We start from the raw sequence: 27,175 nt of genomic DNA on the forward strand, positions 1-27,175 counted from the left end.
GTGCGTGAAACGAGCTTGTTTGGTTTTGTAACGAGTTAATACCGAAAATGTCTGGATACTTATATTGATGAAGGAAAAAAATCTTAAATATGGTCACGGTTAACAAATGTGTGTGAGACGTAAGCATTAAGTTGTCCACTATCTGCCGTTACCCGGCATGATAAATACCCACATGTTCATATACAAAATAGTATTCATCATGTATATATGTCATAAACTGTTTCTCAACAAGGAAGTTTTAAAGCATTGGTATCATTCACGTGATACATTATTCACACTCTGCGCTGTCATTTCTCCGCGTAACTGCGCCGTGAAATCATGGCTGAATATCACGCCCTCTGTGGTATGATTATGTTTCTGGTAACACAAGCGTCCGCAGAAGGTAGGTTTGAAATATCAATGCTTACAAAATATTAAATCCACGGTTACTGGAAAGTACCTTTACGGAAATGTTTTGATTTACGATTGATTCTTTAACTTTGGCGTCATTACACCACAGCATCATTGCTAGATATGATGAGAGCTGGTTTTGGCCACAGCCCTAAGATACATACCAGTAGCATTCAACATATACCATGGCCACAGATCCATGCTGCGTGTTTTAGTGTAGACTTTTCAAATAAAAAAGTGTCGTGTTTAGCTTCCTATCAAATATATGAACATATCTCCACAGAAGACCGTTATGTTTTCTTGGAGCATGTTAGGGATATTCTGGTGTGTTAGGAACATAATCATAAAGCCCCATGAAGTGAATGTAAATTACAATTAAGACAGGGGTTTTTAAAATCCAGGTTAATGTTACTATGCAGTGCAACAATTAGTTGTCAGTTGAAAATGACGGCATGTATATCTAGTACAGTAGTAGGTGTATTCTGGAGGCGTAGAAGAGATGCCGGTAACTCCATATGGTGATTTCACGAATGTAAACATGAAACATCTAAACAGTAAACTTTGTTTGCAAATTCCATTTGACAGGGAGCCTTCCACACATCTTTCAGTTCATTAATGACACCACAGTTGGTTGTTTTAAAGTGTATCGTAGACGTGTAACCATGATTGTTTTTCACATACATTTTGTATTCTAACCATATACAGAACCTAAGGTTTTCGCATTTTGGGCGAAGTAGTTGAAAGTGCTATGAAGATTTGCAGCCTTATCCGTTGGCTTGGAAGTCAATTACAGTCTTTACAGTATTACATACTGCTATTATTATTAATAGTATAGAACTTTTTACAGTGTCCACATATGTATATAACGTTTATCTGTAAGGAACCATCATTATTTCTATATGTTACTGCACTTAGAATTTTAACAAATGGATACAAAAATGACAAGACACAAGACACATGGAGTTGCGCAGTAAACACAAATACACACCAGCAGACATTCTTAACGTCGCTTTGAAAAGTATTTCCTTTTTATCACAGCTTGTCAGCTTGATGTGGGAGGGAGCCCGAAGTGAGGCAAATATTAGACCTTTATATAAATACCACTTTGGTATAACCCACTCGAGAACGGGCATTGCGCTGACAATCCTAGAAACATAAGGGAGAACAATCACAGATTTCACGTGTGTAGGTGTTTGTTCTAGTGCATATATATGCCGGTTTTATAGTGCAAGGCCACTGAGATGCCAGTCCAACTCCAAGCCGAGCATTCATTGTTTCATCACCTAAATGCCGAGCGCCAGGCAGGGTAACAACATGCACCATATCGTTTAACAACGTCTTTGGTTGTGGATCGCACCACCGACTTTTTGCTATAATCGGCACACGCGCTAGTCACTAGACACGGCGATACAATGATAATATGATTAGAAAAGAACTTGAACGGGAGATCTGCGTGTTCATGTTTATGAGTGTAGTGCGTCGATACAACATGAGGAAGTAATGTCAATGTACCTACCTACGTACCTACCTACGTACCTACCAACCTACCTGCCTACCTACCTACCTACCTACCTACCTACCTACCTACCTACCTACCTACAAAAGATGAGGGAATTAAGCTGTCATTGAGGTGTACATTTACAACACAGTAACGTTGCATCTGAACGCATCTAATCACAATGACATTCCACATAATCAACGATGCACGGAGAAGCAACTCTACTCCCGGTATAAATAGCTAATTCCGTACAATAACAGTCAGGCCCATTTCGATATCTGGCGTTAGAAACCGGTTCGATGCAGCTTGCCTGATGGCAGGTCGTCCTGTGTAGGGTGGGCTAGGCAACACCAGGGTCGCTACACCACGTTTAAAGCATCAAAGTTTTGCCTCAAATTCACAGATGGTAGAAGACGATATTGACGACGTAGCGACGAGCGGTATGCCATGACATCAATGTAAAACTTTGTCGAATGGAAATAACAAATACCATATATGTATGCCATGCATACTATATCTCTCCCTCGACGCTTCATCTAAATGTATAAGTATTATTCTCAATTTATATCTTTACTAAATGTAGAAACCTATTTAATTTGTAATCTTCTCTCTTATCGACGCATAATATTAACCATGTTTCGGTGTAGTAACTTCAGATTTGTTGTTGAATGCGGCCACCATACAAAAAACCCACATAACAAACGCTTTTTATGCTGCCATACCAGATGCTCTGATTATGATGAGGATGAATAACATGTGTTGGTGATATGTGACAGCTATTCCCAACCGGGAAGAGAATGTTTCGTTAACCATCTCATATCAACAGTTCATTATGAAGTAATCAATATGTCTTGCTGTATCTCTTGACGGGTTTTCGATATGGATATTTATCGATAACAAAATGATATAAAGTATAAAATTTGAGGTCCGGAAACGACAACTACACCCAACCTTTAAGACAAACAGACACAAAGATCACATGTTCAAAACGGGTTTGATTTAAACATATTTTATTCAGATTGAAATGGATTGGGAACAAGTTATCCAACTTAGGACTCCCTCTCCATGGCATTTACAAAGCTTGTACAGTAAATCATATACAAGGAAAACAGAAAAGAAGATGAGTGTAAAGATAACAAGAAATGTACAAAAGAGAGACTAGTATATGTATATTAAAGTGTTACCCAAATCTCTTTGTATGACTTATAAACATTTGCACTGCTTTAAAGATGTGTTGATTTTCGATAATGGACAAACATTCATTTCATCAAACTTAAATCTAATTTAACATTTTTGTTCACGGCGTTCTGTAAAATTATTATTAACATAGTTTTTCTTTGGTGGACGTACAATGGACACTTTAATAAATAATGATGTGCGTTTTCACATGGATTACCACATTGACATATTGGATCACATTTTATCTCTATTCTGTATAAGTCATAATTTAACTGGCTCTTCATGTATCTTAATCGAGTATGATAAATATTCAACTTTCTAACACCGTAGGAAAAATATGGAGGTGCATTGACTTGCTTTTAGTGTATGTATGTCTTGAATTGGGATGTAGATGTACAATTTCTACCTGCTGCAGGAATAGTGTTCCATAACCTTACTGTTGATGGAATAAAAGAACACGTTGAGTGTTTTAATCTAGTACATGGAATCTCAATATTGTCTGAATTTCTTAAATCATATGATACATTTGAACCTACAGTGGTTGGTACGGTGTCTTTAAGATAAGTTGGGGCAATATTACTTTGTATTTTGTAGAACAAACATAGCTTGCGTTTCCTCCTTCGTTCTATTAACGTTTCCCATCCTCTTTCATAATACAGATGTGTGTGCGAAGTATACTTTGGGAGCCCAGTAACTACTCTGGCAGCTTCTAGTTGGAGATTTTCTAACTGAGTTGATAATTCTATATTACACCCATCCCACACTTCACACGCATATTCGAAATGGGGTCTTATAAAGATTGTATATACTTTATTTATGTATTTCTGTTCAATATGAATTTTAATTTTCTCATTGAATTTATCATTTTTGATGTTGATTTAATTATGTTATCTACGTGACAGGACCATTTTCCGTTTGATGCAAACGTTATACCCAAATGTTTATGATTTTGAACATTCTCAACTTTACATTCATCAAAGTATAAGGTAATAAGGTCTGATTCATCTTTTAAGGAAAATATAACCGCTTCTGTTTTATCTGGGTTGTATTTAATCAACCAGCGTTTTGCCCAGTTACACAGCTTGCTCAGATTTAAATTTAGATTTGATTCAACAAGTTGATTGTCTGGTGAAGAAAAGCCGAGTGCTGTATCGTCAGCAAAGAGTCTTGTTATGCAATCTAATTCATCAGCAATGTCGTTAACAAACACAATGAATAAAAAGGGACCTAACACCGACCCCTGTGGAACGCCAGCCTTCAAAATCCTTGTCTTGGATAGAGCCCAGCTTACAAACACTGATTGAGTACGATTGCTTATGTAACTAGACAGCCATTCAAGTAAATTCCCTTTTATACCGCACATTTCTAATTTGTACATAAGCCCTCTATGCCAGACACGATCAAATACTTTTGACACATCGCAAAAAACCATGCAATATTTTTCTCTATCATCTAAAGATATACAAATTTGATTATACAATTCAATTAATTGATGGACAGTGGAATGGCCTTGTTGAAAGCCCGACTGGTATTTATATAACAATTTATTGTCATAAAAGTAGTTATAAAGATGCTTAAATACAACTCTCTCAAACGCTTTACCAATACAACTAATGAGTGATATTGGTCTGTAATTTGTCACAACTGAATGATCTCCTTTCTTATACAATGGCATAACATGCGCTCTTTTCCATTCTTTTGGATATGCATTTAAAGCCAATGAATGATTGAACAACATACATAAAACAATACTAATGCTGTTTACTATTTTTTAGGTTTAGGTTGTTACTTATTCTGTCTGGACCAGATGCCTTGTTAATTTGAAGACATTTTATAACGTCAGATATTTCATTTTCTGAGACAGTTAATTTGTCAAAAATACTCTTAATTTCCAATATGATTGTTTATTTACTATATATAGTTCCGAAAGAAATTCGTCGATGTTAGAATAGAACTTTTCTTTCGCATAACTTTTCATGTTGTTGACTTTATTGCGTTGTTTTTTGTATGCTATAATATCTGTCTCCTTATTGCTCCTTTTTGATTTCTTTCGTAACCTATTACGTATCCTACACTCCTTTCTTAAATGTGAATCAAACCATGGTTTGTCATTTGGTCGAATAGTGACAATTTTAGATGGAATACATTGTGTTACAAAATCATTCAATCTTTAATACAACACTTCACACATATCATCAACATTTGTACATTCATTAAATAATACAGACCAATTGGTAATGTTTATGAGATCATTCAATTTAACAAAGTCTCCTTTGTTATAACATAAAATCTTGCGTTTATAAGCTATCTTGGTGCATAGGTGTGTGTCCATTTCCATATAGGTACCTCTGTGATCGGATATTGTACTATCGAAGTTGATCACACCACTGTCCTTTACATCAACATCTTCACTAACAATGATTGGATCTAAAAGTGTGCTAGATTTAGAAGTGACTCTGGTGGGCTCATCAATTACATTCCTTAATTTTTTTCTTTGTAAATTTCTTTTATGTATTTTTTTCTGTTAGATAATACATTTTCATTTAAATCACCGACAATCACCATTTTACTAGATATATCCAATGCAACTTCAATAGAATTATCTAACCGACTCCAAAACTGTATAGAATTGTGTTCTGTGAGTGTGAGTAATAAAGGCCCTTGAGGAAGAAATATTTTTACCCATATACTTTCATCAGTAATATTTTCTAGTTCGTGCATTCTCTTGTATGTTAAACACTTAGTGATATATATCATAACCCCTCCCCCTAAAGCATTTCTATCTTTCCGTATTGGATCATGAAATTGTTGCCACTGTAAAGTTTCATTACCAACAGATTCATCCAGATGTGTTTCAGTGAAACAAACTACATCATATTCAGACAAATATTCTGAAAGATACCTTTGCTTATTACGGACACTCCTGGTATTTAAATGGAAGATCGACAATGAGTGGTCAAGATTAGTTACATCACCGGTCAGTCGGCCAGGATTAAGTTCAACGTCCCCTGCAAGCTGTATTAACAATAGGAGTACGAGAATTACATTTACATTGCCGAGATAAGCCTGCAGAACACAAAGGCACAGTCGAGTGTTACAAGCTTTAACTTCTAGTGATAAAATATAATGCATTATGTCCAGCTCGTTCAAAAGAAACTTTGTGATGGAAGATTTGCAGATAAACAATTGACACAACCTGTTAGAAGGCGTTACAACACTGTTGAACACCCCGATCGCAACGCGATACTGACATATATCACATTACCCATATGTCAGTTTTAGTCTGGGAACAATGATGCTTTTCTTCTGGGTTAACGATCGGGGAATGTTAGGACGTTGTGACAATATGCTGAGTGAGGAATCTGCGTGTACACAGCATGGCAATACAAGAATGGATTGTATATTTATTGTCGTTTTCGTTTTCTTGGAGTATAAGAGGAGAGTGATATTCAGGGATATGGATAAAACAGGAAGTGAATGGATAGTTTAATGATAAGGTAAGACAATATACAAATAGTATGTACAACATGACAGACATTGTCAGCCCAGGCGAAGTAATGTATGTGTTGTGTTATCATAAATATACATATACAGTATATACTGTGTTTAATACTCACTAATACGTTCCTTCGAATAATAAAGAAATCCTTACACATACATCCTTTGAAATGGCACATATAAATCCACATACACTTTCGTCCCTTGTGATATCACAAGTTTATTCTTAACACCTAATGTTTTTACACAAAGCAGTATTTGCATCTTAAGTTCTTTTGACGGTATCTGTCCAAATCAGCATCACGCTGTATGTGGCGGATTTCCCTTCTGGTTGGTCTTTGGTGTAGATTCTCCCATCAAACGTCCATGTGCCATCAAACCTTCCTTGTTTCTTTAATTCTCTGGCAGATTTGTACAGTAAGCTCCTGCGTTGAGTTAGGTCTTCATTGATGTACACCGAATTCATCTGTCCTCGAAGTTTCCATCTGTTCATTATCACCTGGATCCTGTCCCAGTAGCTCACAAATTTAACGATGATAGCCCTGTTTCGTCCTGGCATCTTCTTTCCCACCCCGTGGCACCTGTCTATGTCCTGGACCGACATCTTGGGATTCACAATCTTGAGGATGTCTTAAAACGGGTTTACATGATTTCATAAAACGAAACGACAGAACCTTGCTTTAACCATAGTCCGCTGCTCCACACTATCAGAAAGAGAACAGGTAATCGTGATTGACCACAGCGTTTGATAACTGTCACATCTCTGATGTTTGTGTCCAGACAATCTACAGTCAGGCACATGTTTGTCCCCTCATGACGACGTGTACTGATGTATTGGCATCACACAACCAATAGTTCAACAAGATTGTAAAAATAGAAAACTGAGTAAGCTGTGTCGCCCTGTTGCATGGTCAGACCTTCAGTAGATGTTATCGTTTAATAATGGCCCAAAAGACAACTCCCTTCCGATGATTTACCCACCTGAACTAGAAATGTTTCTGGTGTCCCCAGACGTGATATTGCTGGAATATTGAAAAAGACGGCGTAAACCCATACTCACTCACTCAATTATTTGCTCGCTGTTGAATCGGTGTGTTAGATATTAGGTCCTCTATCGTGGCTAATGCTTGTCACCTGTCTACATGTTCGTTGTACCTATAAATACTTCCTCGTTGTGTGTGTCTCTCTTGGTATCATCAGCCTCGGTGAATATATTTCACGCTTCACTTAAAAAAATAAAAGACTTTATATATAACTTACCCAACAAGGAAGTAGTTGACGGCGGGCTGTTGGACCACACAATGGCTTCGAAAAGGTTATTGATTCAATTAAACTCAGCATACATGACAGCATCTACTCGTCTTTGTGTTCAGTGAAGAGAAGTAAGCAAACGTGAAGCGAATAATTTAAAAGCAGCATAATTTAGAATCTACACCCTTTCATACAAGTAAAACTCTCCCCACTGAATATATAAATGTGTGTAACGCACATGGACGGGGCCGATAGTCATGTACATGTAAGAGTCTTCTGTGGGAAGTAAAGCTATGTGGTGTGGGCTCGCCTGAGATAGCGCCTGTTAGCTTAACATTTCAACCACCAGACGCGGGTCATGACTAAACCTCACAGAAGTAAACAATCTAAAAATGAATAAAACGCATTTGAAAGTAAAGACAGTAAATAAAAAATAGGTTGTGTCTGGTTTGCTTTATATCAGGAATAACTGTACTATTGACATTAGTGGGGCTGAGTGTTTATTCCTTATCATACGATATGATTTTGCGTCGAGTGATAATTATCGAGATAAAAACAGTGTATTTACTCATGGAATTGAACAACGTTTGGCCATGGTTCATAACTATCTGATACTTCAAACACCTTACCGTGACACGTGGGTTAACCGCTGTCAGCTGAATAGATCATACCACAGGGGCAGTCTATATATATTCGTCATTTAAAAAACTGTGAGTGAAATTGCGAGTTAATCAAAGTTCGTGTAAATAAATGAACGACAATATGAAGCAGTGTCGTAAAATCGTGGTTGATCTTCTAGGGTAGTTCCGGGGGTAAATGTGATCCAGACAATGGCTTCAAAAATATTTTTTGTACTTATTCTAATTCATACATGCTGGCGCTTTGTTTAAATGTTTCGGATTCATGTAATTTCCATTGCCAAAATTCTATAAACACGTGCATACTCATGTTTCCCAAACGTTTACGTTTGAACTACACAAAGGTTACAATTTACAAAGTTCTTTATATATTTAGATATATTTTAGATGTATTTGTATGGGTGGTGGTCGGGGTGGTGTGATGAGGAGTTGGGTAATGTAACACATCTGTCAGTGGTGATATTTTCTTCTTGTAAACAGCTATTATGATAATTCATCAGAACCTGGGGCCACGGGTGGCCCAGTCGTCTAAGGCGCCGCGGTTCGTTGTGCAGAGTTGCGTACCTTGGGCACGCCAGAAACCTATGGTTGTGGGTTCGAATCCCGGTTCTCCCCGATTTTGTTTTGCTTCATGTTTATCAGGTTCTTGCAATGTTAAAATAGTTGAGTTCATTTTAACAGGCGTGCCAGTGTTGTTTGGTATTGCATGAATAATTAAAGGATTTGTTTTCAAGATAATCCTTCTCTTTTGGTCTATGATATCAGTACTTCCACTACAGACGTTGCTTCATAAACGGTAAACGTGATCTTCAACTAAATACATTGTGTACCAACATTTCTTGATACTGCCTACTCCCTGTGCTTTGTTGGTCCAAGTTTGTCTGCCTCCTAGAAATGAAACCGGATCATCTACAGGTTGTAATTACGATTTACACTTGTAGATTGGATTACTATTATGTGACTTAATAGATAAAAGAAAAAATCCTATTCGTAGAATATTTCCTTGTTATTTCCTAACGTTGTTTGGGTACCACTTCTGTTCCGTGTGAGCCTCAGTTGGCCTAAAGCTTGAACGGTTTAAGTTTTCCTATTTCTGGTGTGCCATCGAGTGGGGACTGCGTCATCAGAAAGTGATCAGTAGATGATAAAAAGACGCCAGCCTCCTTTTACACCAAACTAGCTTTTCAAATTAATCTCTATCTCAATCCGTTTGCCTCGCCTAAAGTATACTTTCTGTACTTGCTTTGAATTCTAAAGCTGAAATGATGATTTATTATTTTTTGACATCATTGCAACGAGACACCTCGAAGGCAAATTATTAGAATGTATTGTTTCTCTTGACAGTTGACCCTGAACTGACAATACTTGTTGGTAGCTGGAATCCAGGTCAAATAGTTCAGATCAAGTTATCTGCACCAACTGCCACACGTGTAGCTTTAAGCAACCGCCCCGTCGCCATTGACTACGATCCTGTAGAGAACACAATGTACTGGACGGATGTCCAACTCAAGCAGATCAGTGCGACTGATCTCACCAAAGGCACTATCCAGCTCATCCTGTCTTTGAATGACAGTAAGTTCTGTCCATTAATATTTATAAGTCACCTTGAGGAGACTTATTCATGTAATCTACACCGCTATTTTACCTACTACGCCTATTGGAATCGGTTTCGGCGGATAATTCGAGAGGGTTAATCCCTCGCGTTAACGTTTTATATTTACTTGAAAGGAGTCAATGCTTCTTCTGTTGATCTGGTCCCCTAGTTTCTACATAAGCCCAGTAGCGTTTATTAATTATGGCGAGACATTAAAACTGACCCCCACAACATACCCCCTCCCCTCCTCACTGCCACTGTGTTGCAAGGCGAACATGTTTCTATGCTCAGAAGCAGCAAAATGTGAGCGCTTGTTCAGACCGGACGTAATTTAATATTCGTTTTTAGTTTCAACAACATTTGTAAATGCGCCACCGTGTAACTGGATTTACTGGTTCATGGATAACTGTGATTGTCTGGTTTGTTTACGGCAGCCGTAGCATGGCAGGTGTATTGCTGTGCTTATTAAGTAATTTGTTGGGAAAGATTTCAGAATCTCTTGTTTACATAGAACAATGCCCCTGATAATTATATAATATTATATATACGTGTATATATTTATAACAGGCGCAATTCCTAACGGTATTTCTGTCGATTCATCTTCGAGAAAAATATTTTACACGGACACTGGAAATGATATAATTGCTGTCATGGACATGAATGGAAGCAACCATGACATCATCGTTACACAGGAACTCGACGAACACAGGGACATCGTTCTTCATGAGGCAAACAGGTTGGTAAGATTATACTTTCCTTGCAAGGCGTCTAGAAAAGTGGACACAGTTCAGGTAATAATAACGATTAAATACATATTTTCAGGACGATGTACTGGACAGACTGGGCAACAGCTTCATACATAGCCACGGCAGATTATGACGGAAGAAACATCAGAAAGATAGTCACCACCGGTCTGGGGTGGCCAAATGGGCTTACACTTGACAGGAACAGTTAGTGTTAATTTACTATATAAATTAACAAAGTACGTGTATCTATATCTTCAAGTAGTATATGTATCAGGAATGTTGCTAATTTTGAAGACCGCCTGCTCGATGTAGTGTATAGACCGTCCGCCCGGAGAGCGGAATGTAGTGGGTTCGATCCCCCGCCCCGTCGTACAAAAAGACGTTAAAAGATAATATTGTTGTTATCCTGCCTGACGCTCGGCATTAAGGGGAAAAACAGGGACTGGTCTGAGTCTGAGTATGATATTCATGTTAAAACTACGGCATGGTGTCTCAGTGGCCAGCACTATAAGGCGTGTGGAATAGGTGTTGAAATCAATCCATAGAGTTCACTCCAGAGTTCATGGTTTGTCGTTTGCGTTCATTCGTTTTGTTCACTATACGATGGCATTCTACGACGGATATGAAGTCACAAACATACCATGACTACAATTTGAAAGTATTCACGTGCACCCGAACACCGATTCTGTATTTATTCACGTGAAGAATTTACTGTGAGTTTCCAAAGGACTGTCTAAAAATCCTTACGTGTTCAGATTATTTCTAGAATTCAGTATGTTGAAAATCGTGTTTAAATGCTGCTTTCACCGTAAGGTGGTCATGGCGGGTCTCTCGTCCAATAGAATAGCCGAATATCGAGTCAATATCTCATGAAAAGCTGTGTCATTTTGTACTCCCATCGTTCTTGCTTTTTTCGTTTATTACTGAAAACCCTTACACAGAAGCATAAGATTCAGTGACATTTCTCCCGTGTGCAAGTGATGTGATGTGACACAGTACGTTTTATATAGGTACAGATTAAACAAAACTGGAAATACAATAGAAGTATAAAAAACCTGTTGTTTGCGGAATGTACCCGTATGCATTTTGCGAAATGTTGTTGGGTTTTATGCCCAGCACTACAAAAAGAAAAGTATGTATCTGCCTCACTTAATGTCTGAATGTTTCTGTCTCAAAACATTGGAATGATATTGTTTCATGTAAGCACGTAGATGATATGTTGCTGATTATTTTCATTCAACCTTTGTGTAAAGTCTCCACGTTTTTCTTTCAACGTTAGATGGAATTCTGTACTGGTGTGACGCCAAGACACACAAGGTGGAGTCCGTCACTGTGGAGGGAACACAGAGAAGGGAGCTACTGAATGAACCTGGGGCTCACTACTTCGGCATCTCTTTCCATGATGGGACACTCTACTTCACCGACTGGAGGAGATTGTAGGGAAAGATCGGTTGTATCTAGATATTTCAGTCAAATTTGAATAGGTTAACTGTCATCAGAAAAACGTTAAGGTTATGAGAAACTCTGAGACTTTCTTGGAAGATCAGTTGTTGTTTTTTAAACAATAAATATGTGCGTTGATATCTATTAGAACTATTTTTATGAGTACAAAAAAAAGAGTTAGATGAACTGTATCATTTATGATGGTGATTTCGCACAGAGCAATACTCCACATGCCCGCTGCAGGAGGTACTCTTGGCGTCATAGCAACGACTTTCTTGACACAGCTTGCTGGAATCCATGTCTTTTCTAACAGAAATTCTTCAGGTGATATTGACTTTCTTCAACTGAATGTTTCTTGATGCGATAAAATTGAATTAAGCTTATAATTACACACAAATATCCAATTACATGACCTTATTGATAATTGCTTCATCACGCAGCGATGTCTGCAAAGTGAAAGAATTGGAAATATTATGCATGGCTGGTTGGAGAGTGAATCAATTGATACAGCTATGGCCTTAATGTTACAATTAGACTGCAACCCACCCTTTAAATTTATGATATTTCAGATTCATATCAAGTGAATATATTTCTTGAAGCAGTAGTAAAATATCAAAGGTGTCCTAAACTGGTCAAATATTGGCGCAATCTAGTTAAGATCACTGCTAGTCCACAAGCGCCAATGGTGTAAGTGAGCTCTTTCGTCATGACCGGTACCATCTCTTCGCCCGTCATCCCTTATCGTTCGACTTGAAACTTTACATGATATGTTTGCTTATAATATAATGTGTTAAACGTGTATTGATTGCGTGAAAACAGTGACGCCATTTTGACGCATCAGTGACAATCATGACCGATGCAATTTCTTATTTTGACTGGTGCCATAGATCGAGCAGGATCCACCTTGTATCATCACTATTTGATTGTGATTCATACACACATGTTTATCGTACAATGGGCCTTTAGCAGTGGGTATTTATGATTATAGTTTTGTCGCTTTATTTGGTTGCTCGTCGCAGTAGAAACAAGGCCACGAGAGTGAAAGCTTTATGAAGATGTGTTGGACAATAGTATGACTTTGTTTTTTTTTCATAACATAGCGCCACGATTCGCTGTGCAGAATTGCGTCCCTTGGGCACGCCAGAAGCCTATGAATGTGGGTTCGAATCCCGGTTCGCCCCGATTATGTTTCTAGGTTTGTCAGCACCATACCCGTGCTCGTGGGTTTCACCGGTGGTAAACGTCTGAGACCTTCATCACTTCCGACTTTCCTCCCACATTAAGCTGACACGCCTCGATATAACTGTAATACTGTCAAAAGCGGTGTTTAACCCAACTCACTCACTCAATCATAACATAGAATGAGCAGTTGGTAAAGCTGATTTCCATTTTAGGGTGTCTTTCGGGCCAATACTGAATGAACTGTAGACAGTGTGGTAACTGCAACGAAGGAACCGTCTGTGAGAAGACCACAGGCTTCTGTATCGGTGGATGTAAGCCTGGTTACCAGGGGATAGAGTGCAGGCAAGGTATGTTTTTTAACAAATATATAACTCTATAAAAGTAAGGGATTCTCGGGAATAAAATAAGAGACATCAGTTTCTAGTAATAGTTCAATGATTATAATTAACGAATTGGGAACACATTACAACCGGTAGGAAGGGTATGACAGCAGACTTTTTGACCGTCAGCAATCTTGAAGGATGATATCGGTAAGATCGGAAATTCAAAGATGCCGTTTGTGGATCAGCAGTATGCCATACCGCCACGATTTGTCATCTTTCACGCGATGCGTCATACTGCGGCGATTTTGGGATGGTGATGGGGGTTCTGTCTCATTCCTCTTCCAAAGCCTGGCCAAGTTCAGCCAACCTGGTCGGCGGCCTATGATGTTGACGCTGACATCTCCCTATCTTGTCCCAGACGTGTTCAATACCATGATGTAAAGAACCAGGCTCGTTGCTGGCCATGTCATTCTATTGATGTTGCGCTGTTGGAGGTGAGCAATGACGATTCCTGCACGGTGATCAAGCGCGTTGTCGTCCCCACACGCCTTGCAAACAGGACAACAAAGGGTGTCAGTATGTTGTCCCAATAGTACTGTCGATTGACCTCTCCTTGCACAATATGGAGTGGGATCCGCTCAGACATAGTGATACAACCCTACACCATAACCGAATCACCACTAAATCTGTCACCAGGTGTCAGGTTCGCATTAGCTTGACGTTCATTTCGACCACGTCTATGAAGGAAGTACAAGTTAATCGGAATTTACCTGAAAACATGACACGTGACCAGCCACGATGACCCCAGTTTCGACGTAGTGTACACCAATGACGTCTGTTGGCAATGTGATTATTTGTAAGAGGCGGCACAATACGTGGCCGTCGAGCATGGAGTTGAGCCGCATGTGTACTATTCTTATCGTCTGACCCGTAACTCGTACTCCAATAGCCTGACAAGACTTTGCAGCAATTTGATCGCTCGATTTCGTAGAGCCTTGTTACTGAACAATAGATCCCGTACGTTTGTCGTTGACCTGGGACGACCTGTACGTTGTCGATCGTCAACATTTAGGGGATCGTTGGTACCTCGCCAAAATCTGCTAATCACAGACTATGAAACATTTAACATATTGTCACTGCATGCTGGCTTCTGCCAGTTTTAAGTATACCAATAGCCCGGAGAGGCTCCGAGCGTTGCAATCGCCACCATCGCTAGTTCATACACAAACAATGGATGAGATCACAACAGTATGATAAGCGGAATCAATAAGATCGACTGAAATAATGGTCCACAGAGATTAATTGACCTTTCTTCAAAGTATCAAAATCAGGAATGACATTCCACTCACGTGTTTGGCGCTACTGCATGAGGCATGTGCATATTAAAGGATGTGTTCTTTCATGTGAAGTTTATCGTCAACACTTATCTTTCTTTTAATACTTGTTTGTAACATTTATATTTCATAATTCCTTGTGTTTTAAGAGTAATACAATTGCACATATTCTTATTTCATTTCTAGATTCTTAGAAATTGTTATGAAAATTTAATCAATTCAAATATTGTCTCACAGTTGAGCGATGGATCCCGTGCCTTCGTATCATTGTTGCATATTCTATACTGTACAAAGTATGTATATTCTATTTAAATAAATTTTTTATTTATTTATCATTTGACCCAAAAGTCTGCAAGCCGAAAATAAGTATTATCCATTTTGTCGTTTCATAATCACCCTTACATCGTTGTTAGTGTGTACGCCGGGAACCTACGGTGAAAGGTGTGTGTCGACGTGTGGCAACTGTACAGGGGAAACGTGTAACCACGTCAATGGTACCTGCCCAGAGGGGTGTGTCGCAGGACGACGTGGGCACGACTGTAAAACAGGTGTGAACGTTCTTTCTGAGAGATGACTATATGGTTGCAGTTTTATGTGTTAATTTATAAATAAAATCAACTATTCATGATCATAAGAGTTGCTAAACACCATTATTACGATTGTCTGCACAGTACATACAAGAAGATTATGAACACTTTGCAAGATGAAACCCCAACATTAAGACAAAGGATTTCTCGTACCGCTTAATAGTTACATGTACGGTTGTAGCTTCTGAAATACAAAGTCATGAATATTTTAAAGAATGGTAAATAAAAGGTAATTGTATTTAACTGAGTGCATATTTATTGTCCGCCAGCCTGTCCGACCAATACCTACGGCGCTGGGTGTTCTTCCTGTGGGTTGTGCGCTGGAGGCGTCCCTTGTAACACGGTGTCAGGTGTCTGTCCAGCTGGATGTCAATCAGGTTGGACCGGGGACAGGTGTGACAGAGGTAAATAGGTATCCTGACACATTAAACAACTAATGCCATATTTCCGTGTCAAATTATCGATACACAAGTTTATTGATGTGTAGCGAAACGTCCACGAGGCGTTAAGTGGTATGCTATTTATTTCATTGATTTTTATATAGAGAGGGGGTCTTAGGCGCTGCAATTCGCCGTGCATAGTTGCGTCCTTTGGGCTCGCCAGAAACCTTTGACTGTGGGTTCGAATCCATGATCACCCCGATTATCAGGTTTCTGACACGCCGTGATATAACTGGAATATTGTTAAAAGCGGCGTGAAACCCAACTCACACACTCATTTATATAGAGAGATATTTTCTTTTTCTGGTCAGCGTGTCTCCCTAATACTTACGGTGTCTCCTGTGAGTCATGTGGCCAGTGTGCTGCTGCTGCTCCTTGTGACAAAAGCTCTGGACTCTGTCCAGCTGGCTGTCAAGATGGTTGGACAGGCTCCCTGTGTAAAACAAGTAGGTGAACATATACTCTTCAAGGTCAATGTTTTTTTTCATAAGCTGATATTTTTTAATCATATGCAATTATATTCATGTTACTCAGCCTAGACATAGGCACTAAAGCATTTCTAAAAATATTTTTCATCTTGAAGGAACTCATTTTTATTGTTAATTAGTGGCTTAACAATGGCCTGCTAAAAGCTTCAAGGAACATACACAGACGGGCTTTATTATCCTTGTGAACCAATGTCTAAAACTTGTGTGAAACTGATACAAGACACAGAATGTGTGTTATTTGTCAAGGGTATGTTGACTCATGAATGTTGGACTACATAGTTAATAACTCTACTGAGTTAGAGCCTTGCAATATGTGCTTCTTATGTTAGTTACTATGTAGCTATGTACAGAAAGGGAATATCGCATAACCCCAGTACTGTTAAACTAAATAAAAGGGCAATAAAGGTTTCGTGTGTTATTTATAATGAACTACTGATATCACGAAACAAATCCCATACAGTTCCGGTTAACCACATGTTTACACATATTTACACATACATTCAATTTTCATTACCCTCTTTATATAATCTCTATTCTGGTGCCATTACTTATGTACTTTGCAGTGTGCAGTCAAGGCACATACGGCACAGGATGTACATCGATCTGCTCCAACTGCCGAACAGGAAGTGTCTGCAGTCACGAGACTGGTCAATGTCCGGCTGGATGTGAGCCAGGATGGACTGGCTCTAAGTGTGACGAAGGTAAGCTATATCATTTACTTTGATTGTAATGTATTAGTATATCAACATAGGATGTGATCTAACATTCCATCTGGTAACCACATTCACATGGCAAGGCGTCCATCTTGTTTCCTATACTTTAATCATGTACGTATCATCAAATACGTTTAGGCTCCACATACGATTTCTTCAGCAGTTTATTATTATTGTACTTGGATTGGTGAGTGATTTTGTGTCCTGGTTTAATAGTTATTCAGTTATATCATGTCAGCCTTTTGTGAGAGGAAAGCCTAAAGCGATGCATGCATTTGCCCTTTGATAAAACCCACGATGCTGACAAGCCTTGAAACCTAATCAGGGCAAATATGGGATTCGAAGCAACGGCCATAGGTTTCCTACACGCCTAAGTGGCGAAACGCTGCACAACGAACAGCGGGATGCTAAGATGACTGTGCCACCCATGCCCCCTATTTAAAGGCATCATAGAGAAACTCTCACTTCTACCTTTTCCTTTTTAACAGTGTGTAGCCAAGGTACATTCGGCTCAGGATGCCTTTCTTTCTGTTCCAACTGCAAGACAGGAACTGTATGTAATCACGTGACTGGTCAGTGCCCGGATGGCTGCCGACCTGGATGGAGGGGAACTAAGTGTGATGAGAGTAAGATCATCACATAATACTTTTGTGGAATTAACACTAAGAATGAGGTGACAGATATATATAACACCTTCAGATAAGCACGTGTATGTGAATCAATTCGTTCATCCAACAACTTCCAACACAGTATCTACTTTGTTTCAAATATATCAATGTCGGTCCCAATTACCAACAGGGAAATAATCATACACAATCGAAATTGTCTTGACACTAGGCTGAAGCAACCAATCAGCAACTCGTCTCCCATGATTAGACTCCCAAGTGACAGACAAATTTCAACATTGTCCATCAAGTTGTTCACAGATTTGTAAGGGCTGTGGGGTAGGCTAGTGGTTAAAGCGTTCACTCGTTACGCCGAAGACCCGGGTTCGATTCCCCACATTGCTACAATCTGTAAAACTCATTTCTGGTGCCCCCCGTCTTGATATTGCTGTAATATTGCAAAAAGCGGCATAAAACCATACTTATTCACTTACTCACTGAATTGTATTTTCAGAGTGCTATCCGGGTACACATGGACCTATGTGTTCATCGCTCTGCTCTAACTGCTATACTGGTACCGTCAGTGTGTGCCATCACGTGACTGGCCAATGCCCAGATGGATGCCAACCTGGATGGACCGGAGCCAGATGTGATGCTGGTATGTTATTCCTCTCGCTTCTATTGGCTTGAAGATTACTTTTCTTCGTCATGTCAGAATCCGCTGATTTTGGATTTCAATCTCAGTTTGTCTCTAATTATAATCCTTAAATTGGTTCGTCAACGTCACATCCGTGTTCGTGGGTTTCACCAAAGTGGAAAACGTGCACAGGCTAGCATTTCGTTATATTTCGGCTGTAAACAACATAACGACGGCCAGGCAGATTTCGGTCGATGGCAGGATTTGAAAAGCATGTGCACCGTCAAATCTTTTCATGCTTTTGATCAAGTGATTTGATGCACCTCGAGAGGTTAGACCCATTTTATTACAATATAGATCTTAAGTACCGATTACATCGATATCGTCTTAACTGGGCGCAGCTATTTTGTTTGATTCAAATGCAAGTGATATGTTGGAATCTTGTTGATCAATGAGGGACAATGAAGGGATAAAACTCGTAATAGCCAATGATGGCGCTACGATCGAGCCACCTAATTCCAGCCTAGTGTGGCAAGGGTGGAAACTGGACTTTTATGGTACGTTAACTCCCTTGCCTCGGGAAGATGCCTTTTCAGCTTGCGTACCTATATTCCCTCACATATGTTTACGTTCTGATCGCGTGCAGGCATAACTAACATGAACACTTACCTACTGACACTAACAAAGTGTTATAATACAAGTTGAACATGTCAGCTTATGCAGCATGATGAGTGAGTGAGTGAGTGAGGTTTAACGCCGCTTTAACCAGTATTCCAGTTATATCACGTCGTGCCAGCATAACGTGGGATGAAAAGCCGAAGTGATGCGGGACGCAGACATTTAAGACTCAAGGGCACGGGTATGGTGCTGACACACCTAGAAACATAATCGGGGCGAACCGGGATTCGAACCCGCAATCAGATTTCGAACGTGTCCAAGGGACGCAAGTCTGCACAGCGAAAACACGACTGGGCCACACGTGCCCACACGTGCCCCATTCAGCATAATAAACATGAACAGATCAACTTGAGAAGTCTCCTGAAATAGACTTGTAAGCGGAATCATTTTAAAAGAAGGTTCACTGGTTGGTACCAAATGCCCAATACACTGTACCCAAGGGTGTTGAATACGCAATATAAATACTATAAAAATGCAAATACCAAATGTGAATGATAATGTGAGTAAATATATCAATGGCAACAAGGATCCTGAGTGAAAGCAAACAATTCCACTACAATGGTTTACAATTCCACAGACGAATGACTTCCTTGGCATTCTTCTCTCTCGCTGAATAGCTGTATTTCATTGTTTGTACATTGTGTCTGATGACAAAATATAAATGTTTCCAGACGGCTCCTAAATTAACATAACTTATTGCAAATGTGTACATAATACAGATATTAGCATATCTAATTAATACCATGTGCGCACAACATGTTTTGGACATTCCCGCGCAAATATTGTTCTGAAAATATGTGTTTCTCTTTTGCAGCGTGCAGCAGCGGCACATTCGGGACAACGTGTTCATCTATCTGCCACAACTGCAGGACGGGAAGCGTCTGCAATCACGTGACGGGCCAATGCCCTGATGGGTGCAAACCGGGCTGGGTTGGAGCCAAGTGTGATGAGGGTAAGATTACTTTAATGATGGTAGTATCAAACTGCTGTAAAACTGTACCGTTGTAATATGTCCTGAAATTGTAGCTAAGACAATGAAAGATGATCAATGTACATACATGCGTCACTCATATTGCTGATTATATTTCTCAATGCAACATGTTTACCCTTTTCGCGAACACCTGGTGTCGTAATTGATTTCAGTGATCCATTCATGTAATTTTCACCGATATTTTGTTCTCTACTTTCGATTATGATAATCGAGAAATATTCTCTGGACGTGACGTTCTAGAAAGATAACATTCCATATAATGCAATATACATTATATTTCAGATGAAAATGGTTCGTAAATCTTTTTAAACAGCTTATACTTACCCCCTTCTCAGCCCTAGCATCCTAGAGTCATCCCCTCCTCAGCACACGCAGCCTATACACATTCCCCTTTTCGCCCTCGTAGCCAAAACTCATGAAGCCCTGGAAAATTAGATTTGAGGGTTCCCTAATAACAGTCTTTGTATCTAATTTACACATAACTATACTGCATCTATGAATTGAAGAATATTTTTTTTATTTATTTATTTATTTATTTATTTATTTATTTATTTTATTTTATTTTATTTTATTTTATTTATTTATTTATTTATTTATTTATTTATTTATTTATTTATTTATTTATTTATTTATTTATTTATTTATTTATTTATTTATTTATTTATTTATTTATTTATTTATTTATTCATTCATTCATTCATTCATTCATTCATTCATTCATTCATTCATTCATTCATTCATTCATTCATTCATTCATTCATTCATTTATTTATTTATTTATTTATTTATTTATTTATGTTAAGTATATGATATTGATATTAGATTAACTGATACACCCTAGAGTAATTCTTCTCCATCTTCTTTACACTCAATGGTATTTTTACTTTGTTTTTAACATGGTCTGGGTTTGTATTTTTGTTTTGCTTTCCTTTTTTTATCTCAATATGTACAACCTAATATGAATCTATTTCTCATGAATACATTTTTCCCTCACAGTTTACATTTTTGGGTCTGGTGTTTTATACCTCAGTGCTTTATCTATTATCAAATTAACTCACATGACTCCGACATTGGCATGTTCAGACGAGGACGATAAATCTCTAGTGTAGTAGTATTTCAGGGAGTACGTGTTTGTCTAACTTTGGATGCGTAATCCAATTGTTTTGTAAGCTTTGGGACATTAAACGAACATGGATCTTATATGTGCGCTTTACTGTATACTATCACGATTGTTTGTTATAATGTAACATTCCATATTATGCAATATATATTATATTTCAGATGAAAAGGGGGGAAAACCCAGTGACACCAACCTTGGTTCGTAACTTTTGTAAATTATTCATTGATCATATGGTTCTCACTTTAAATCCATGTATATAATAAACAAGCATCGTACTATACAGACACGTGAAAGATGCATATTATTGCTGGTGTTTCCGTGGACATGTGTCTACCTCACGACATAATATAATTATCAAACAATTTGGAATGCGTATGATACCTAATTATATACTAGTATTCAAACCTTAAGACCATTTGCAGGCTGTTAAGACTTCTTAAGAAAATATACACAACGCCAGCACACTAACTTCATTCCTCTAAATGACCTCACAAAAACATGTTCACTATTATCCACTAAAGTACGGAAAGGTATGGAAATCCATAACTGTGTAAAAGACATCTGTGATGTTTGTCCTCCATGTAAGATAACATAGTGTGCCTTATTTATTCCATGCTTCACTTCAGCTGTAATTGGAGGTTCCGTGGGTGGAGCTGCCCTGCTGTTCGTAATTGTCATCGTCGTCGTTGTTGTCGCAATTGTACTTGTCAGGTGATTACCATACTTTCCTCTCGCTGATAAATAAGTGCTTAACACCAACCAGGGTTATTATGATGATCGAAAACACAAGTCCAACCTTTCCATTCTTCAATGAATTAGACCTAACAAGTTCTAAGTTGAACCGAATATCTTTATATTTCGTCGTTTTAATTATAAAGTTGAAAATGGTTTTTTTCTTTTCTCTTTTCTCGTGTGGTAATTCATGAAACCTAGGACTACATGTATATTAAAAGTGATTTGTTTATAACACAATAAGAGGACTGAAACATAGAATGCAAAAATACTTATTATCATGATTTATTCAGAAAACAACACAGTTAACCTTTCAACCTGTACATATAAAAAAAAGTTTTGATTAAATTGTACATTTCCAGGTACATGTATATGATATTATTCATCAGACTTATTCTTGACACACCTAACACACGTTAACGGAACACATAAGACATTAAAATCGAACTCGTCCGAACTCGTTTTATACGGATATCATCATGACTGAATACCATTCATTTATAATTATTTTCAGACGGAAAAGACGTCCCCGAGTTAAGGATACAGGACCGTACGAAACATTGCAAATGGTCAACCAGCCCACCATGCCACCGTCGCAGACGTTCACACACTTGACTACAGTAGACTTGGACGAGTGGGCAACAACCCCCAACAAGATGAGGATGAGGACCACGTGTATTCCCGACCGTTGTCATTTATTGTTAACGGTGAAAGCACACAGTGATCGCGTTACACATTATCCCACAAGAATATACACGATATACGCTTGATAAGTATATGTATTATCTGCACTGAAACAATAATAACACTTCTTTCTCCAGGTTAAAGATACAGACAAACATATTGTTCATGTGCATAGCCAAACCGATAAACGCATTGAATAAATAATTTAATGCCATACCAATAATGACATTGAATCATTAAGATTGGAAAATCAAATTTTAATCTCGCTGATGTTTGGACCCATAGAGATGACAATCATTGCAGCATATTTCGTCAGTCTCTGATGGGTTCCCCTTTGATAACAGTATCTTCACACAACCTAAATTAAAACACATTCGAATAATACATGTATGGTAAGGACGATATAAAACTTTAAATTATTAATTAAAATCATCCAGGTGCAAAAGAAAAGTAATTAACAATTGTTTTTTTACTTCCAGTGTTATGTAAAAAATGCCTTGTCATAATTAATCTCCTTTACATGCCCATTACCTTATTCGTGATAAAACAATTACTCTCAGTCTATTATCATTCCCTTTTCAGCCCTTGCCGCCTATACCCATCCCCTTCTCATGGCTAGCAGCTTATACTCATCCCCTTCTCATCGCAAGCAGCTTATCATCATCGCCTTCCCATCGCTAGCAGCCAATACTCACCCCCTTCTCAGCACTAGCAGCCAATACTCATCCCCTTTGCCTATTATCTTCTTCTTCGCCCTAGTAGCCTAGAATCATCCCCTTCTCAGCCCTTGAAGCCTTTAGTCATCCTCACTTTAACCAAGCCCAGCCTATACTCACCCCCTTCCCAGCCCAGCATCCTATGGTCATCCTCTCCTCTGCCGAGGGAGCTCAAACACACCTCTATTCTTCGCCCTAGTAGCCTGTAGTCATGTCCTACTCAGCCCTAGAAGCCTACAGTCATCCCGTCTCAACCCTAGCAGTCTATACTCATCCCGTCTCAACCCTAGCAGTCTATACTCATCCCCTTCTCAACCATAGCAGTCTATACTCATCCCCTTCTCAACCATAGCGGTCTATACTCATCCCCTTCTCAGCCCTAGCAGCCTATACTCATCCCAATCTCAGCCCTAGCAACCTATGTCCATCCCCTCCTCAGCCCTAGCAGTCTATACTCATCCCAATCTCAGCCCTAGCAGTCTATACTCATCCCCTTCTCAACCATAGCAGTCTATACTCATCCCCTTCTCAACCATAGCAGTCTATACTCATCCCCTTCTCAACCATAGCAGTCTATACTCATCCCCTTCTCAACCATAGCAGTCTATACTCATCCCCGTCTCAGCCCTAGCAGTCTATACTCATCCCCGTCTCAGCCCTAGCAGTCTATACTCATCCCCTTCTCAACCATAGCAGTCTATACTCATCCCCTTCTCAACCATAGCAGTCTATACTCATCCCCTTCTCAACCATAGCAGTCTATATTCATCCCCTTCTCAACCATAGCAGTCTATACTCATCCTTCTCAACCATAGCAGTCTATACTCATCCCCTTCTCAACCATAGCAGTCTATATTCATCCCCTTCTCAACCATAGCAGTCTATATTCATCCCCTTCTCAACCATAGCAGTCTATACTCATCCCCTTTTCAGCCCTAGCAGTCTATACTCATCCCCTTCTCAACCATAGCAGTCTATACTCATCCCCTTCTCAACCATAGCAGTCTATACTCATCCCCTTCTCAACCATAGCAGTCTATACTCATCCCCGTCTCAGCCCTAGCAGTCTATACTCATCCCCGTCTCAGCCCTAGCAGTCTATACTCATCCCCCTCTCAACCATAGCAGTCTATATTCATCCCCTTCTCAGCCCTAGCAGCCTATAATCATCCCAATCTCAGCCCTAGCATCCTATATTCATCCCCTCCTCAGCCCTAGCAGTCTATACTCACCCCCTTCTCAACCATAGCAGTCTATACTCATCCCCTTCTCAACCATAGCAGTCTATACTCATCCCCTTCTCAACCATAGCAGTCTATATTCATCCCCTTCTCAACCATAGCAGTCTATACTCATCCTTCTCAACCATAGCAGTCTATACTCATCCCCTTCTCAACCATAGCAGTCTATACTCATCCCCTTCTCAACCATAGTAGTCTATATTCATCCCCTTCTCAGCCCTAGCATCCTATACTCATCCCCATCTCAGCCCTAGCATCCTATACTCATCCCCTTTTCAGCCCTAGCATCCTATACTCATCCCCTTTTCAGCCCTAGCAACCTATGTCCATCCCCTCCTCAGCCCTAGCAGCCTATACTCATCCCAATCTCAGCCCTAGCATCCTATACTCATCCCCTTTTCAGCCCTAGCATCCTATACTCATCCCCTTTTCAGCCCTAGCAACCTATGTCCATCCCCTCCTCAGCCCTAGCAGCCTATACTCATCCCAATCTCAGCCCTAGCATCATATACTCATCCCCTTTTCAGCCCTAGCATCCTATGGCCATCCCCTTCTCAGCCAACGGAGCCTATATACATCCCCATCTTCGCCCTAGTAGCCTATACTAATCCCCCTCTCGGCCCTAGCATCCTATGGCCATCCCCTCCTGAGCCCACGGAGCCTATATACATCCCCATCTTCGCCCTAGTAGCCTATATTCATACCCTTCTCACCCTCGAAGCCGATAGTCATCCCATCTAAGCCTATATGCATCCCCTTCTCAGCCCTAGCATCCAAGAGGAATCCTCTCCTCAGCCCACTTAGCCTGTACACATCCCCCTTTTTCGCCCTAGTAGCCTATACTCATCCCCTCTAAGCCCTAGCAGCCTATACTAACCCCGTTCTCAGCCGTTGCAGCCTACACTCATACCCCATTCCCATCCCTTGTACCCTACCTTAATATCCTTCTCAGCTACAGCCCTGAAAAATGAGACTTGAGGGTTCCCTAATAACAATCTTTGGATCTAATCTTACACATAACTATACTGCAGCTATGATTTGCAATAGTATTTTCTCTTTATTTATAAGTATAAGATATTGATATTAGATTAGCTGATACACCCTAGAGTAATTCTTCTCCATCTTCTCTACACTCAATAGTAGTTTTACTTTGTTTTTTAACATAGTCTTGGTTTGTATTTTTGTTTTGTTTTCCTTTTTTAATCTCAATATATGCAACCTAATATATATCTATTTCTCATCATTACATTTTTCCCTCACGGTTTACATTTTTTGGTCAGGTGTTTTATACCTTAGTGCCCTTATCTATTACCAAATTAACCTTACATGACTCCGACATTGGCATGTTCAGACGAGGACGATAAATCTCTAGTGTAGTAGTAGTATTTCAGGGAGTACATGTAACTAATGTTATATTTGGGATAACAAATTAGTAAAGTACAGATTCTCGTACTTTTTTGGGTTGAGTCCCGTCCCGGATTCGAACCCATACTTGCCAGAGTGAGGCACCTAATCGCCAGCACACAAAGTTTACATTTTATATACATAGCGAGTACATGTTTGTCTAACTTTGGATGCGTAATCCATTTGTTTTGTAAGCTTTGGGTCTTTAACTGAACATGGATCTTATATGTGCGCTTTACTGTATACTGTCACGATTGTTTGTTATAATGTAACGGTTAGTATTATACATAGATACATATACTGAAACGCATTGAAAACGCGCCAACAGAAATGTGTGCGTTGTGTTTATGAGATTGGAATAGTGTGAGTAATGTCAGGACATTATCAACAAAAAACCGTTAAAGGTGAATGAGCATCATTTAAGCTCCAAAAAGCATCAAAATGATCGCAACAGCGCATATGTAAACCAAAACGTGACATGTGATGCAACACGAAAATGGAATTTCACGTGAAAGTCATGCAGATGTTGGGTATAAAATCAAAGCCGACATTAGTACACATCTCATGCTGCAAGAACGCAGGAAAAGGTTATGCCAAGATTGACCCCTGAGCAACGCGAACGCGCCTTTGGCATGTTACATGTTGGCATGACGTCACGAGTTTCGCACAACGGGTTGGGTGACATCATTCAACAATTAAACTTTATCTGAGATCCAGCAGACAAGAACCACAAGAGATCGCCCTCGTTCTGGTCAAAGACGTGTTACAACGCCACGAACAGATCGCCATACTGTTCGCTGCAATTTCCGAGATCGGACACTTCCATCTGCCTGGACGGCTACCACCACACCAGGTCGACGTGGAAACACAGCACAGACACTATACATCGCCGACAGCCAACCGCCGGTCTACTTGGCAGATGAGCTTACGTTGACCACGTCCTGAAGCAGCGACATCGAGACGATCGCCGGCGCTTGGCTGAGGAACATCGTCACTGGAGATCACAACCTTGTCATGGTGTCCTGTTCTCTGATGAATCAAGTTTTCACCTGAGAAACGCTGA

At 39.4% G+C, this 27,175-nt stretch overlaps 1 pseudogene; it reads left to right on the plus strand.

Annotated features, from left to right (window-relative positions):
- Positions 1 to 298: 298 nt before the first annotated feature.
- On the plus strand, positions 299 to 22,791 carry LOC139466877 (multiple epidermal growth factor-like domains protein 10; annotated as a pseudogene).
- The last annotated feature ends 4,384 nt before the right edge of the window (positions 22,792 to 27,175 follow it).

Source organism: Haliotis cracherodii, unplaced genomic scaffold (genome assembly GCF_022045235.1).
Source record: "Haliotis cracherodii isolate W230 unplaced genomic scaffold, xgHalCrac1.p SCAF_1, whole genome shotgun sequence".
Classification (NCBI taxonomy): Eukaryota; Metazoa; Mollusca; class Gastropoda; order Lepetellida; family Haliotidae; genus Haliotis; species Haliotis cracherodii.